Source organism: Mustelus asterias, chromosome 24, assembly GCF_964213995.1.
Source record: "Mustelus asterias chromosome 24, sMusAst1.hap1.1, whole genome shotgun sequence".
Taxonomy (NCBI): Eukaryota; Metazoa; Chordata; class Chondrichthyes; order Carcharhiniformes; family Triakidae; genus Mustelus; species Mustelus asterias.
In genome coordinates this window covers 17,164,647-17,178,703 of record NC_135824.1, presented here as the reverse complement: position 1 = coordinate 17,178,703, position 14,057 = coordinate 17,164,647, and positions in this window count along the sequence as shown.

The window sequence follows — 14,057 nt, the reverse complement described above, 5'->3', positions numbered from 1 at the left end:
GAAGGAGGCCATTCGGCCCATTGAGTCTGCACCGACCACAATCCCACTCAGACCCTATCCACATAACCCCATGCATTTACCCGAGCTAGTCCCCCTGGCACCAAGGGTCGATTTAGCATGGCCAATCCACCTAACCCAAACATTTTTGGACTGTGGGAGGAAACCGGAACACTCAGAGGAAACCCACGCAGACACGGGGAGAACGTGCAGACTCCACACACAGACAGTGACCCGAGGCCGGAATTGAATCTGGGTCCCTGGCGCTGTGAGGCAGCAGTGCTAACCACTGTGCCACCGTGCCGACCCAATACATTCACCTGTGCTGCCAGGTTCATGTCCAAAGTGCAGTGGTGTTTGACAAGGAGTGCAATGAGTTGAAACTGAGAAAAAGTGAGTTTCCCATTCCCCTGTCTGCCCTACAGAGACCAGTAATTAAAATCAGATCCTACTTTCATGATCCACCCACCTTCAAGTGAAATCCTTCATGGGTTTCTAACAGTCACAAGTTCTCAGGGATGGGGATCACAAATGTAATCACAAATGAAAGTAGGTTTTACCTCCAGCTTTTTCATAAAGATCGGGCAGTTACTGGTGTTAGACTCATAAATACGACTTTTGTGGTCCTTCTCCAAAGTGTTTCTTTAATGAGCCAATCATTTTTATGGGCTGCTTTCAGAGTTATCTGTCAACACTTAGTGCTGCACTTAAACTGGACTGGGTGGAAATGGATGACTTCTGAGTCACAGGAAGCGTCAATCAAATCTCGAAAATGTGTGAAACTAACCTGGGAATCCAAATGCTTTGGATCCATAAAGTGCACTGAATTGACACTTTGATCATCCGCTGTCACAGCTAGTAAAAGCCAAATTGAACTTGACACAGGGCAATTCAGACGCACCGAGAACTTGCTGGACCTTTTAGTCGAGATCTCAAAGACGGTTTGGTAATTTACAGCCACTCGAAGGAACAAAGTAATATGGCTCACAATACCCGGTGTGATTTATTATGTTAATTTAAGCTGTGAGGCTGGAATGATGTACGGCACTGTGTCATCATTAAATTGAAATACAGTCCCTAAAATTGATTTGAATCATGTTTTCAATTTGTACTTAACCACTTTTCGGAGGCAGAAGTTGAAACTTAATTTCCAGCACAATCCCTGCGACATTGGTTGTGATTCAGTGATGTCCAGGAGATTAAAGACTTCCTCAGTCATCAGCTCCCCTGCTATTTTGGTGGCGTGACATGGCTTTGGGTCTCTTTGCGTACACGCTTTTTTGGCTTACAGTACAGGTTCAATCAATCCACTTTGCGCCTTGTAGCAGAATGCAGAATCAATGGAACCCCAAAAACAAGCACCTGGACCTGTATTAATAAAGGCACATGTCACACAGCCGTCTAGGGTACAATGAGCCCTGACAGCCTCATACACGGTATATATTTCTCTTTCCACAATGTTATATTCAGATACAGCTTCATTGTCAGACTTTTAAAGCATATTCAGTTACAAACAAAATGAAATACATTTGTAAATGGAGCGCCGCCTTGGAATTGAATTTCTTAATAGACATTAATCATACACCAAATGTGAATTCAATTTGTTAACAGATGCCCTTTTACTGCGGAAAGTTGAGTCCGGAATACAAATATGCATTGCAGTTGTGTCGAAAGAAAATGATGCAGAAATGAACTACATAACAATAGCGCTTTGTCTAATCTGATGCAATCTTGAATGAGCTGCAATTTTCTCAGACCAAGTCTGGGAGAGACAAGTTTTGGTCCACACTGCAAACTCCACGTTCTTGCCTCAATTCCAGCTTCTTCTTATTCTCAAAGTCGATGGCCTAGTGCTATTATCGGTGGACTATTAATCCAGAAACTCAGCTAATGTTCTGGAGACCCAGGTTCATAGAATCATTGAATCCCTATTCAGCCCATCAAATCTGCACAGACTCTTTGACAAGGTATCTTATTCAGCCGGTCTTCCCTCCACCCCCCCATCCCTGTAACCCCACACATTCCCCATGGCTAATCCCCCTAACTTACCCATCTTGGGACACTAAGGGGCAACTTAGAAGGCCAATCCACCTAACCTGCACATCTTTGGACTGTGGGAGGAAACCAGAGCACCCGGAGGAAACCCACGCAGACATGGGGAAAATGTGCAAACTCCACACAGACAGTCACCCAAGGCCAGAATCGAATCTGGGTCCCTGGCACTGTGAGGCAGCAGTGCTAACCACTGAGCCACCGTGCTGCCCATTCATTTGAATGGATGGCATGATGGCAGAGTGGTTTGAATCCCACCACAGTAGATGGTGGAATTTGAATTCAATAAAAAATATCTGGAATTAAGAATCTACTGATGACCATGAAACCATTGTCAATTGTCGGAAAAACCCATCTGGTTCACTAATGCCCTTTAGGGGAGGAGATCTGCCATCCTTACCTGGTCTGGCCTACATGTGACTCCAGAGCCACAGCAAAATGGTTGACTCTCAACTGCCCTTGGGCAACAAGGGATGAGCAATAATTGCTGACCAGCCAGCGATGCCCATGTCCCATGAATGAATATAAAAAAGGGTGCAGTTGGTAGCACTGAGGAACATGCTTGGTTGATTTCAGTTGTAGGTGCATCCTTAAACTCAAACGCAGTGGGCCATGCCAAGGGAGGTATGCTCGGACCTATCAAATGTGGAGATGCCGGCGTTGGACTGGGGTAAACACAGTAAGAGTTTTAACGACACCAGGTTAAAGTCCAACAGGTTTAGGTTGACCTGAGTGGGTTCGTGATCCGTAGTCATTGTAATAATAAACCTGTTGGACTTTAACCTGGTGTTGTTAAAACTCTTACGGACCTATCAAAGCCATTGGCCATACATAAGAGGCTGTGGACCTCTCCACTTCAGTAGCATTGGCATCTGCTGAGCCACTTAGTTGCTGCTAAACACTCCCGATCAGAATTTCAGCAGCTGAACTAGATCTGTGTCTTGTGGTGGCAATGAGCTACCCCAAGAAATAGTCATGTTAATAATACAGATGAGCATATATTGGTGCCACATTCGGATCTGCACCCAATTAATCAGTCTCGGAAGATTGCATCCAGACAGCCACTATCTTTGAGTTTGTGAGAAACCTATTTCTATCTCCACCCACATTAGAAAATCTAGGCCGGTTCAAATTAGCCATCTGCATTTGGAAAATTGCATTTTTCTCCAAGTTAATAGTTGTACAACCGCCTTCCTTAGGTGCTGAAGTTTCAAAAACATCACATTGTTCTCTGCAGTCAGTGAAGCAAAATAACTACAACACTTCAGACTGGAGCTCCTGCATTTGGAGGACCTATCAGGATAACTGACTAGTAGTAATATAGGGCAGGAGGTGGCATAGTGGTATTGTCCCTAGCCTAGCAATCCAGAGACCCAGGGCAACTCTCTGAAGATCAGGGTTCGAATCCCACCATGGCAGGTAGTGAAATTTGAATTCAATAAAAATCTACAATTAAAAGTCTAATAATGAACCATGAAGCCATACTTGACTGTAGTAAAAACCCATCCAGTTCACTAATGTCCTTTAAGGGAGGAAATTTACCAACCTCACTTGGTATGGCCTACACGTGACTCCAGATCCACAGTTCAGGAGGCTAAGAAAAGTTGGCATGTCCACATGAATCTCATCAATTTTTACAGATGCACCATAGAAAGCATTCCTTCTGGATGCATCACAACTTGGAATGGCCCCTTCTCTGACCAACACAGCCAGAAACTACAAAGGGTTGTGAACACAGCCCAGTCCATCACGCAAACCAGCCTCCCATCCTATGACTCTATCTATATTTCCCGCTGCCTTGGAAAAGCAGAAGCATAATCAAGGAGCCCATAGATCCTGGACATACTCTCTTCCATCGAGAAAAAGATACAAAAGTCAGAACATGTACCAACCGACTCAAGAACTTCTTCCCTGCTGTCATCAGACTTTTGAATGGTCCTGTCATATATTAAGCTGATCTTTCTCTTCACCCTACCTGCAAATGCAACACTATATCCTGCACCCTATCCTTTCCTTCTCCTCTATGTACTCTATTAATGGTAAGTTTTGACTCTATAGCGTACAAGAAACACTTTTCACTGTATCCCAATACATTTGCAATAATAAATGCATGTCGGAATTATACAGTAAATGATAGAGCTCTTAGGAGTATTGACAGGCAGAGATCTCGGCATACATGTCCACCGATCACTGAAAGCGGCAACGCAGATGGATAAGGTTGTCAAGAAAGCAAACGGCATGCTTGCCTTCATCAGTCAGGGCATTGAGTATAAAAATTGGCAGGTCATGCTGCAGCTGCACAGAACCTTAGTTAGGCCTCATTTAGAATATTGTGTACAATTCTTGTCGCCACACTACCAGAAGGATGTGGATGCTTTGGAGAGGGTACAGAAGAAGTTTACCAAGATGTTGCCTGGTCTGGAGGGTATTAGCTATGAGGAGAGGTTGGATAAACTCAGTTTGTTCTCACTGGAACGACAGAGGTTGAGGGGTGACCTAGAAATCATAGAAACCCTACAGCACAGAAAGAGGCCATTCGGCCCATCGAGTCTGCACCGACCACAATCCCACCCAGGCCCCACCCCGATATCCTTACATATGCATCTCAGGACACCAAGGGCAATTTTAGCATGGCCAATCAACCTAACCCGCACATCTTTGGACTGTAGGAGGAAACCGGAGCACCCGGAGGAAACCCACGCAGACACGAGGAGAACATGCAAACTCCACACAGACAGTGACCCAAGGCGGGAATCGAACCCAGGTCCCTGGAGCTGTGAAGCAGCAGTGCTAACCACTGTGCTACCGTGCCGACCTGATAGAGGTTTACAAGATTATGAGTGGGATGGACAGAGTGGATAGTCAGATGCCCATTTCTTGGGTAGAAAAGTCAAGTACGAGGGGACATAGGTTTAAGGTGCGTGGGGAACAGTTTAGAGGAGATGTGCGAGGCAAGTTTTTTACACAGAGGGTGGGGAATGTCTGGAACGCGCTGCCCGGGGCGGTGGTGGGAGCAGGTACGATAGCAGGATTTAAGGGGCAACTAGACTAATACATGAATAGGATGGGAATGGAAGGATATGGACTCCGTAAGTGCATACAGTTTTAGTTTAGGCAGACATCATGATTGGTGCAGGCTTGGAGGGACGAAGGGCCTGTTCCTGTGCTGCACTGTTCTTTGTTCTTTGTAAGTCAAATCAAATCAACTCAATGTTGCAAACTCTTGCGTTCAATGATGGGCAATAAATGTTGGTCCAGCCAGCGACGCCCATGAATGAATAAAAGTAAACATGGTGAATATCAGTACCTGCAGCTGGAATACATCACACTCTGACCTTGTAATCAGCTCCTGCAACATAAGAGGAAGGTGCTAGTTATGGACAACATCAGTTTGCTGCAGTAGAAAGAGTGCGGGTGTACACTCGCTGAGGAGCTTGGGTGACTCATTGGCATATCCTGAGAAAAATGAACAAGAATACTCTTTCAGTGACAGTGCTGGCAAATTAACTCACTTCAAAAATGAAAAATAGAATGAGAGTTGCCTTAGGTTCAGTGTTCTACCCTACAGACATTGCCAGCTTTCACCAGTCTGACATGAAACCATCTAAAGATAACAGCGCAAATTTATTTCTCTCATGATGAGGGCAGCACTTATCGAGTTGAAGACTTAATTTGAGTCAGATTCTCATGACTCAATTTAACAATTTTTTTCTTTTGATTAGGTAGAAGCTGAGTTGGCTGCCAATAGCCTCGTTTCGATTTTTTTTTGTCTTTTTTTTCATAAACATTAAAACAAAACTCAATTTAGCCCAGGGATTAAACAGTCTTCTATTTCAAAAACGCAGGACTGACTCTTAACTACTAAAATCAGGTGAGTTGGGGTTGTGTCGGAAGTTAAGATTCAGAACGATCTGAAACAGGGACTCAACTCGCTTCAAGCCCTGCCATGTCTGGCTTTTATGATGAGGAGATGCCAGTGTTGGACTGGGGTGGGCACAGTAAGATGTCTCACATCAGGTTAAAGTCCAACAGGTTTATTTGGAATCACAAGCTTTCGGAGCGCTGCTCCTTCATCAGGTGACTGGTGATTCATCTGACGAAGGAGCAGCGCTTCAAAAGCTCGTGATTCCAAATAAACCTTTTGGACTTTAACCTGGTGTTGTGAGACTTCTTACTATGTCTGGTTTTAATAGAGGTAGGTCAAGGATGGATAGCCAATCTGCTTGCGAGATATGGGTTGCTCATTTACTTATTATAATGAGGCAGCTATTATAATATAACAGCCATTGATAACTCATGCTAGTTGGGTTTCCCTGGCCTCAGGAAATACAGCAAGTGAAATGAGGTGTGACGTCCCTGAGGGAAGTGTTTTTACAGCACTGCTTATGGTCCAGGAGGAATACAGGCGCTTTCTCCAGGTCATATTCCACCCAATAAACTTCTTGTTGAGCCCTGCCTGCTCTCCACAACAACCATCTGCTTCCAGCAACTTTAAAACCAACACCAGAATGACCGCCTCCCTTCTCTTAATAGAGAACGTGCAAATGGATAAATAGCCAGGATATAATCCGCCTGACTAGCAGTCATTGTTCAGAGGAGCTTCCAGTTTAGCCAGCAGCATATGATGTGAAGGAATTACAGCTTTGCTTGGCGATTAACAATAGCTGTTGAATCTTTATAGTAAATCTGTCTACTGAACAATCCTGTATTACATTTTCAAATACAGTGAACCTACATTTCGTGTACCAGTCCTGTGTGAGATTCATACATTTATATTAAGCAAACATGGAAATATGACAGGGGGGTGTGGGGTGGGGGAACTCTCCAATATAAAGGACTGATCAAGCCTCAAGGAGAGGACAGAGAGAATCTTTAGCCTTGTGTTCATGCAAAGTATGTGGAGGGAGTGTTTGAAACTCGAGTATCATCACACAGCCAGTATTCTCAATTGATTACTCTCATCAGTACCCTTATTCATTCATGCAAATGATGACCTGGGAAATCCCACGAGAGTGAGAAAACGAGAGTCTCGCCAGTGAAACCTCGTTTATAGGTTTTCCCTTCCCACCCCTGACCTGGCAATTCACCCTGACACTGCCTGGCACACCGACACTGCCCCCTGGCACATTGGCACTGCGCCCGGCACCCCAGCATTGCCTTCTGTCACCCTGGCACTGCCCCCTGGCTATCCTGGCACTGCCCCCTGGCACTGGGGCATTGCCTTCTTGCCTCCCCGGCACTGCCTCTGGCACCACGGCATTGCCGCCTACAGGAAGTACAAGGGGGCAGTGCCAGAGGGCAATGCTGGGGGGCCCCTCTGAGAAGCTCCATAGAAGGGAGGAGGGGGAGGTTTCCTTTGCCCGTGGGGCAAGCTCCCACGTCTTCCATGTCCATGGGGGTGGGGGCCTTTGGTCGGGGTCTGGGGTTATCCATATGCGTGTATAAGGGACTCTGTGTGTGTGTGTGTGTGTGTGGGTGTGTGTGTGGGTGTGTGTTGGGGGGAGGAACGCATTGTCTTTTATTGTTATCAGAGAGCAGGGTGCCCTTTAAAAATGGTGCCCCATTCTCAGAATTCCCAACGTTGCCAGATTTTTCCAGCCCCGCCTCACCAGCCCGACAGCGTGCGCCATGCTTTCATTTTCTTACGCACCAGGTGCCGGATCATCTGTCAGTTTTCTCACCTGAGCCAGCACTTAGTGCAAAAATGGTAAAATTCCACCTATAATGTTCTCCCAAGACCAGCCTGGGAGAGGGGAATGAGATCAACTCGACCGAAGCTTGTTGGGGGTCTTCACATTCTTCCCTTTCCCTTCATGAAGAGGTACAAAAGGGTCCAGAGGGCCACATTTTTCACACAGAGGGTGGTGAGTGTCTGGAATGAGTTGCCAGAGGCAGTAGGAGAGGCGGGCACAATTTTGTCTTTTAAAAAGCATTTAGACAGTTACATGGATAAGATGGGAATCGAGGGATATGGGCCAAACATGGGCAATTGAGACTAGCTTAGTGGTAAAAAACTGGGCAGCATGGACAAGTTGGGCCAAAGAGCCTGTTTCCATGCTACATGAGGGGCTTTTGCAATCCCGAACTTCTGACAACTTGGTCGCAAGTGGGAACATGGCAGCTAGCTGTAAAATAAACAAAATAAATAAGGGTTTTGCAATGTGAGAAATCAGTCCTCCAAAGCAGCAAGACTTAATGCAGGAAGGAAAACATCTTTTGAACTCCCTACATTCAGTAAACAAAATAAACCATGCAACTATCTTACAAGCATTAAGAAGCTTTACTTCAGGTCTGGCAAGAATGCAGATTAAGAAGTTTAACAACACCAGGTTAAAGTCCTACAGGTTTATTTGGTAGCAAAAGCCAGACCAAATAATATAGCTACCAAATAAACCTGTTGGACTTTAACCTGGTGTTGTTAAACTTCTTACTGTGTTTACCCCAGTCCAACGCCGGCATCTCCACATCAAGAATGCAGATACCAGATGCAGAGAGGTGAACAGTGCTAAATGAGAGGAACTGATCGTTCTGGATGTAATTACCATATTTTCAGAAGTATAATGAAGATTATGCAGGCCACTAGAACAACTTCACCAAGCGTGGTAATTATTGCAGTCCCAGTGATTTAATTTGATTTATTATTGTCACATGTATTAGTAAACAGTGAAAAGTATTGTTTCTTGCACACTATACAGACAAAGTATACCGTTCATACAGAAGGAAACGAGAGAGTGCAGAATGTAGTGTTTCAGTCATAGCTAGGGTGTAGCTAGGGTGTAGAGAAAAATCAGCTTGATATATGGTAGGTCCATTCAAAAGTCTGATGGCAGCAGGGAAGAAGCTGTTCTTGAGTCGGTTGCTACGTGATCTCAGACTTTTGTATCCTTTTCCCGACAGAAGAAGATGGAAGAGAGAATGTCCAGGGTGCATGGGGTCCTTGATAATGCTGGCTGCTTTTCCGAGCCAGTTGGAAGTGTAGACAGAATCGATTGATGGGAGGCTGGTTTGCGTGATGGATTGGGCTTCGTTCATGCACCTTTGTAATTTCTTGCAGTCTTGGACAGAGCAGGAGCCATACCAAGCTGTGATACAACCAGAAAGAATGCTTTCTATGGTGCATCTGTAAAAGTTGGTGAGAGTCATACCGGACATGCCAAATTTCCTTAGCCTCCTGAGGAAGTAGAGGCATTGTTAACTATAGCGTCAGCGTGGAGGTTGTTAGTGATCGGGAGACCTAGGAACCTGAAGCTCTCAACTATTTACAATTCATCCCCATTGATGTAGATGGGGGTATGTTCTCCACTATGCTTCCTGAAGTAATCACATAAGTCTGCCTGGTGGATTTTACAATCCCTACTGCCCACTGACAAAATTGTACCTCACCAGCGTGAATTCTGTAAAATTGGGGCTGTTACGTTTAATTCAGTGTTCACTGAAAGAAAATTTAAAGGCAGCAGTAATTTGCAAAGTCTGAGACATTTGGTGCACAGGTGAGAATATCGCATCTAATTTTTATTTTTGAAAGTTTTCCACTCTTGGCCTTTCCTATGAAATGTGGCATGTACATGAGGCTGCATTGTGGCACAGTGGTTATCACTGCTACCTCAAAGCAGCAGGAACCCTAGTTCAATTCTGACCTTGGGTAACAGTGTGGAGTTTGTACATTCTCCCCATGTATGCGTGGGTTTCCTCCGGATGCTCCGATTACCTCCCAAAGATGAACAGGTTAGGTTGACTGGCTATGCTAAATTGCCCCTTAGTGTCCAAAGTTTTTTTTATTCATTCGTGGGACATGGGTATTGCTGGCTGGCCAGTATTTATTGCCCATCCCTATTGCCCGAGGGCAGTTGGGAGTCAACCACATTGCTGTGGCTCTGGAGTCATAGGCCAGGTAAGGATGGTAGATTTCCTTCCCTAAAGGACATTCGTGAACCAGAATGGTTTTTCCGACAATCGACAATGGTTTCATGGTCATCAGTAGATTCATAATTCCAGATATTTTTTATTGAATTCAAATTCCACCATCGGCTGTGGCGGGATTCAAACACGGGTCCCCAGAACACGAGCTGAGTTTTGGGATTAATAGTCGAGTGATAACACCATTAGGCCATCCCCAGTGCCTCCCCAATGTGTAGATGTGTAGGTTAGGGTGATAAGTGGGTAAATATGTGGGGTTACGGGGCTAGGGCCTGGGTGGGAGTTTTATCGGTACAGACCGGATGGGCTGAATGGCCTCCTTCTGTACTGTCGGGATTCTATGGATTCTATGGACTTCAGTTCTCAACTTCCACCAAAGCTGCCCAGGTGGTAATGGATGGGAAGGCTGCTTGGTGTAAGTTATTTTCCAACTTTCCACCAAGCCATTAGGCAATTCAGATCAGGGGAAATGGCATTTTATAAGTTGTGAGCCAGGCCTGCTTCCAAGTATTCCAAACATCATTGCAGCAACACATCCCAACAACCAAACTGTCCTGGAATACTAATGTCATTGGCTTTTCATTAATATTTTTACATGTCCCAATTTATGCAAGGCTTTGGCCGCTAATTCTTCAGCTTTGAAGCTCTACAGGTTCAGCTTCCCAGTTTGCCGTAACATCTTTGCTTTGATTTCATCCTTGCGGAATTTGTATTATGTCGTTGTTTTGATTGATGGTCCTTGTTTCTCCTCTTTGCATCGCCTTTCATTATTCATGTCCTCTCTGCTTTTCACATCATTACACTTCCTTACCTCGCTCTCCCAGTTGTTTTCTCTTCCAGGAATCATTGCGGAGGTATTCGTCAGAGTCCTGGAAATTTGCCTTGTTGACGTCCATATTTCACTTGATTCTTTTCATGTCAAAGGCAGAGCTCACGCACCAGCGATTTGATGCCCGGCAAATTGTCATCCCTTGCTTGTCCCTGTGCGTTTCGGATTTTTAATGTATAATTTGTCCCTGATAAATTATAAACTGACTGCCAAAGATTTGTTGCTTATGTATCACTTTTTCGGAGCGATAGACCAAAATGAAAGATATTCGTCACTCTAAACTCATCCTGTTACGATGGCAAATGAGGTTTTCTCTGAGTTACCCCGGAGGGCACAATGCGGCTTTCTCTGGAGTTTCAGGAAATGGCGCCAGTTTGGAGCTACAATTTAAGAAATCGCTTTCCGTTTTGCTAAAAATTGGGCAGTGGAAGGAATTACACCTGTTGCCTTTTATACGCCAGTTAGCCCATAACTCTAGGGCACTTGGATTTAAATAAAGATATTACTGGGCAGACTTTCTTGAAACCAGAATTTTTGGCTCAGACATTTTCTATTCACTTTGAGCCTGCGATCATGCAGTAAGTCTGCAGGCAGCAGGATAAGCAGCCCTTTAATGTCACAGGTTTCATCAGCACTGGTGCTAACAAATGGCCTCGCCATGTCCTTCGCCTGCCAGCTTTCTGCTTTGTGCCGCCAGGTATGCATTACAAAGCAGGAGCGTTGTTATTAAGATCAACAAGTGGTGGAAAACAGCATCATTGAATCTCTGCACTGATGCTATAGTTAAGAATGCTCACCCATGCCTCCACTTTCTCAGGAGGCTAAGGAAATTTGGCATGTTCACAATGTCTCCCGCCAATTTTTACCGATGCACCATAGAAAGCACCCTTTCCGGATGTACCACTGCATGGTACGGCTCCTGCTCTGACCAAGACCGCAAGAAACTACAAATGGTCATAAATGAAGCTCAGTCTAACAAGCAAACCAGCCTCCCATCCATTCACTCTGTCTACACATCCCGCTGCCTCAGAAAAGCAGCCAGCATAATTAAGGACCCTACGCATCCTGGACATTCTCTCTTCCACCTTCTTCCGTCGGGAAAAAGATACAAAGGTCTGAGGACATGTACCAACCATCTCAAGAACAGCTTCTTCCCTGCTGCCATCAGACTTTTGAATGGACCTACCTCGCATTAAGTTGATCTTTCTCTGCACCCTAGCTATGACTGTAACACTATATTCTGCACCTCTCCTTCCTTCTCACCTATGTACTCTATGAACAGTATATTTTGCCGGTATAGCAGGCAAGATAAGTATACTTTTCACTCTACACTATGTTCTATGTTCTATACCAATACATGTGACAATAATAAATCAAATCAAAATCAAAAATGATCGAATCCCTACCGTGCAGAAAAAGGCCATTCAGCCCATCAAGACTGCACCGTCTCTCTGACAGAGTATTTTACCTAGCCCCTCTCCATCACCCTGTCCTCATAACCCCACACATTTCCCACGGCTAATCCATCTAACCTACACATCTTGGGACAGTAACGGGCAATTTACCATGGCCAATCCACCTAACCTGCACATCTTTGGACTGTAGGAAAAAAAACAGAGTACCCAGAGGAAACCCACAGGGAGAACTTGCAAATTCCACATGGACAGTCACTGGAATTGAACCCGGGTCCCAAGCGCTCTGAGGCAGTCGTCCTCCTGTGCCGCCTTTGATTTGGGATGGTCCATATCGGGGATAAAGAACCCACAGCAAAGGGAGGAATCCTCACAATGCAATAATTTAAATAATAAAACTGCGCTATCACAATCAGTAAATGTGCATGCAAACTTTGGAAAACAGTGTTAGATGATACTCCAGACATTCAATAATTTGACTGCTGGAACAACAACTCCAGTGCAAGAACTGTCATTATTCTTAGATTACGGCTGTCTTCAAACTGAATGAAAATGGAAAAATAGTCAACTGTTAACAGAATGTGAGGAAAGCATTCTGTGAGGAAAATGATTGAGGTCATATATCACTCGTCACTTAGACAAACAATGGGTGGGATTTTATGGCCTCACTCGACCCGAGATCGAAAAATCCCCCCCCCCCCGAGGTCAATGGACATTTCCATTGTCCACCCCTCACCTGCTCCAATTCTGTGGGGGGGGGCGGGACAGTAAGATTCCAGCGCCTGTGTTTGAATGCAGGTCATTGAATTGTGTAGCAAATGGTTCTGCCTGGATCAGAATCTGATTAGGAGAGGTTCAGGCAGTGGAGTTGGAATATGTTCTGAATTGCATGAATCCGTATTGATTGGAAGAGGAACAGGAGGTGGGGATTCATATTCAAGATGCTCCCAGTGGCGCCCTGTGCTAGCTAAATATTTAGATTACCTAGGGTTATATGACACAGGAAAGGCCATTCAGCCCACTAGCGCATGCCAGGGTTTGTACTCCATTTGAGCTCCTTCCCCTGTATTGGATGTGTCAAAACTTAAGAAGCAGCACCCTCGAACTGCACATCGCAGCAAGATCAAAGATCACTGTCGGTTTGAAAACTGGATCAATATGAGGCTGGAGGCTGTATAAACAGTTAAATGAAGGAAATGAAGTTGGCTGACCTATCCAGGAGTGAATGTGGTTAGATAGAAGATCTGAACAGGCTATCTTTGTGAAGGGATTGTGAACAATGAACATAACATCAGCCAGTTGATGTACTGATGCCAATCTTTAGCCAATATCAAGGTGCTTATTACAGCAAAAGCTTTAAACCCTGGTAACATCCCAACTATATAGTGGTGAAGAATTGTGATTTAGAACTAGTCACGCACCTGGCTAAGCTGTTCCAGTACAGTTACAGGACTGGCATCTACCTGACAATGTGACAAATTGCCCAGGTATGCCCTGTCCACAAAAATCCAATCCAGCCAATTACCACCCCATCAGTGTAGTCTCAATCATCAGCCAAGTGATGGAAGGTGTTGTCGACAGTGCAGTCAAGTGGCACTGACTCAGCAATAACCTGCTCACCGATGCTCAGTTTGGGGTTCCGCCAGCTCCTGACCTCGTTACAGCCTTGGTTCAAACATGGACAAAAGAGCTGAACTCCAGAGGGTGAGAGGAGAGTGAGCTGCCTCGAGGCAGCGACTCACTGAGCGTGGCAGCAAGAGACCCGAGCAAAATTGAAGTCAATGGCAAGCAGGTGGAAAGCTCCCCAGTGGTTGGAGTCATACCTGATTAGTTCACCTCGTATAACTGAG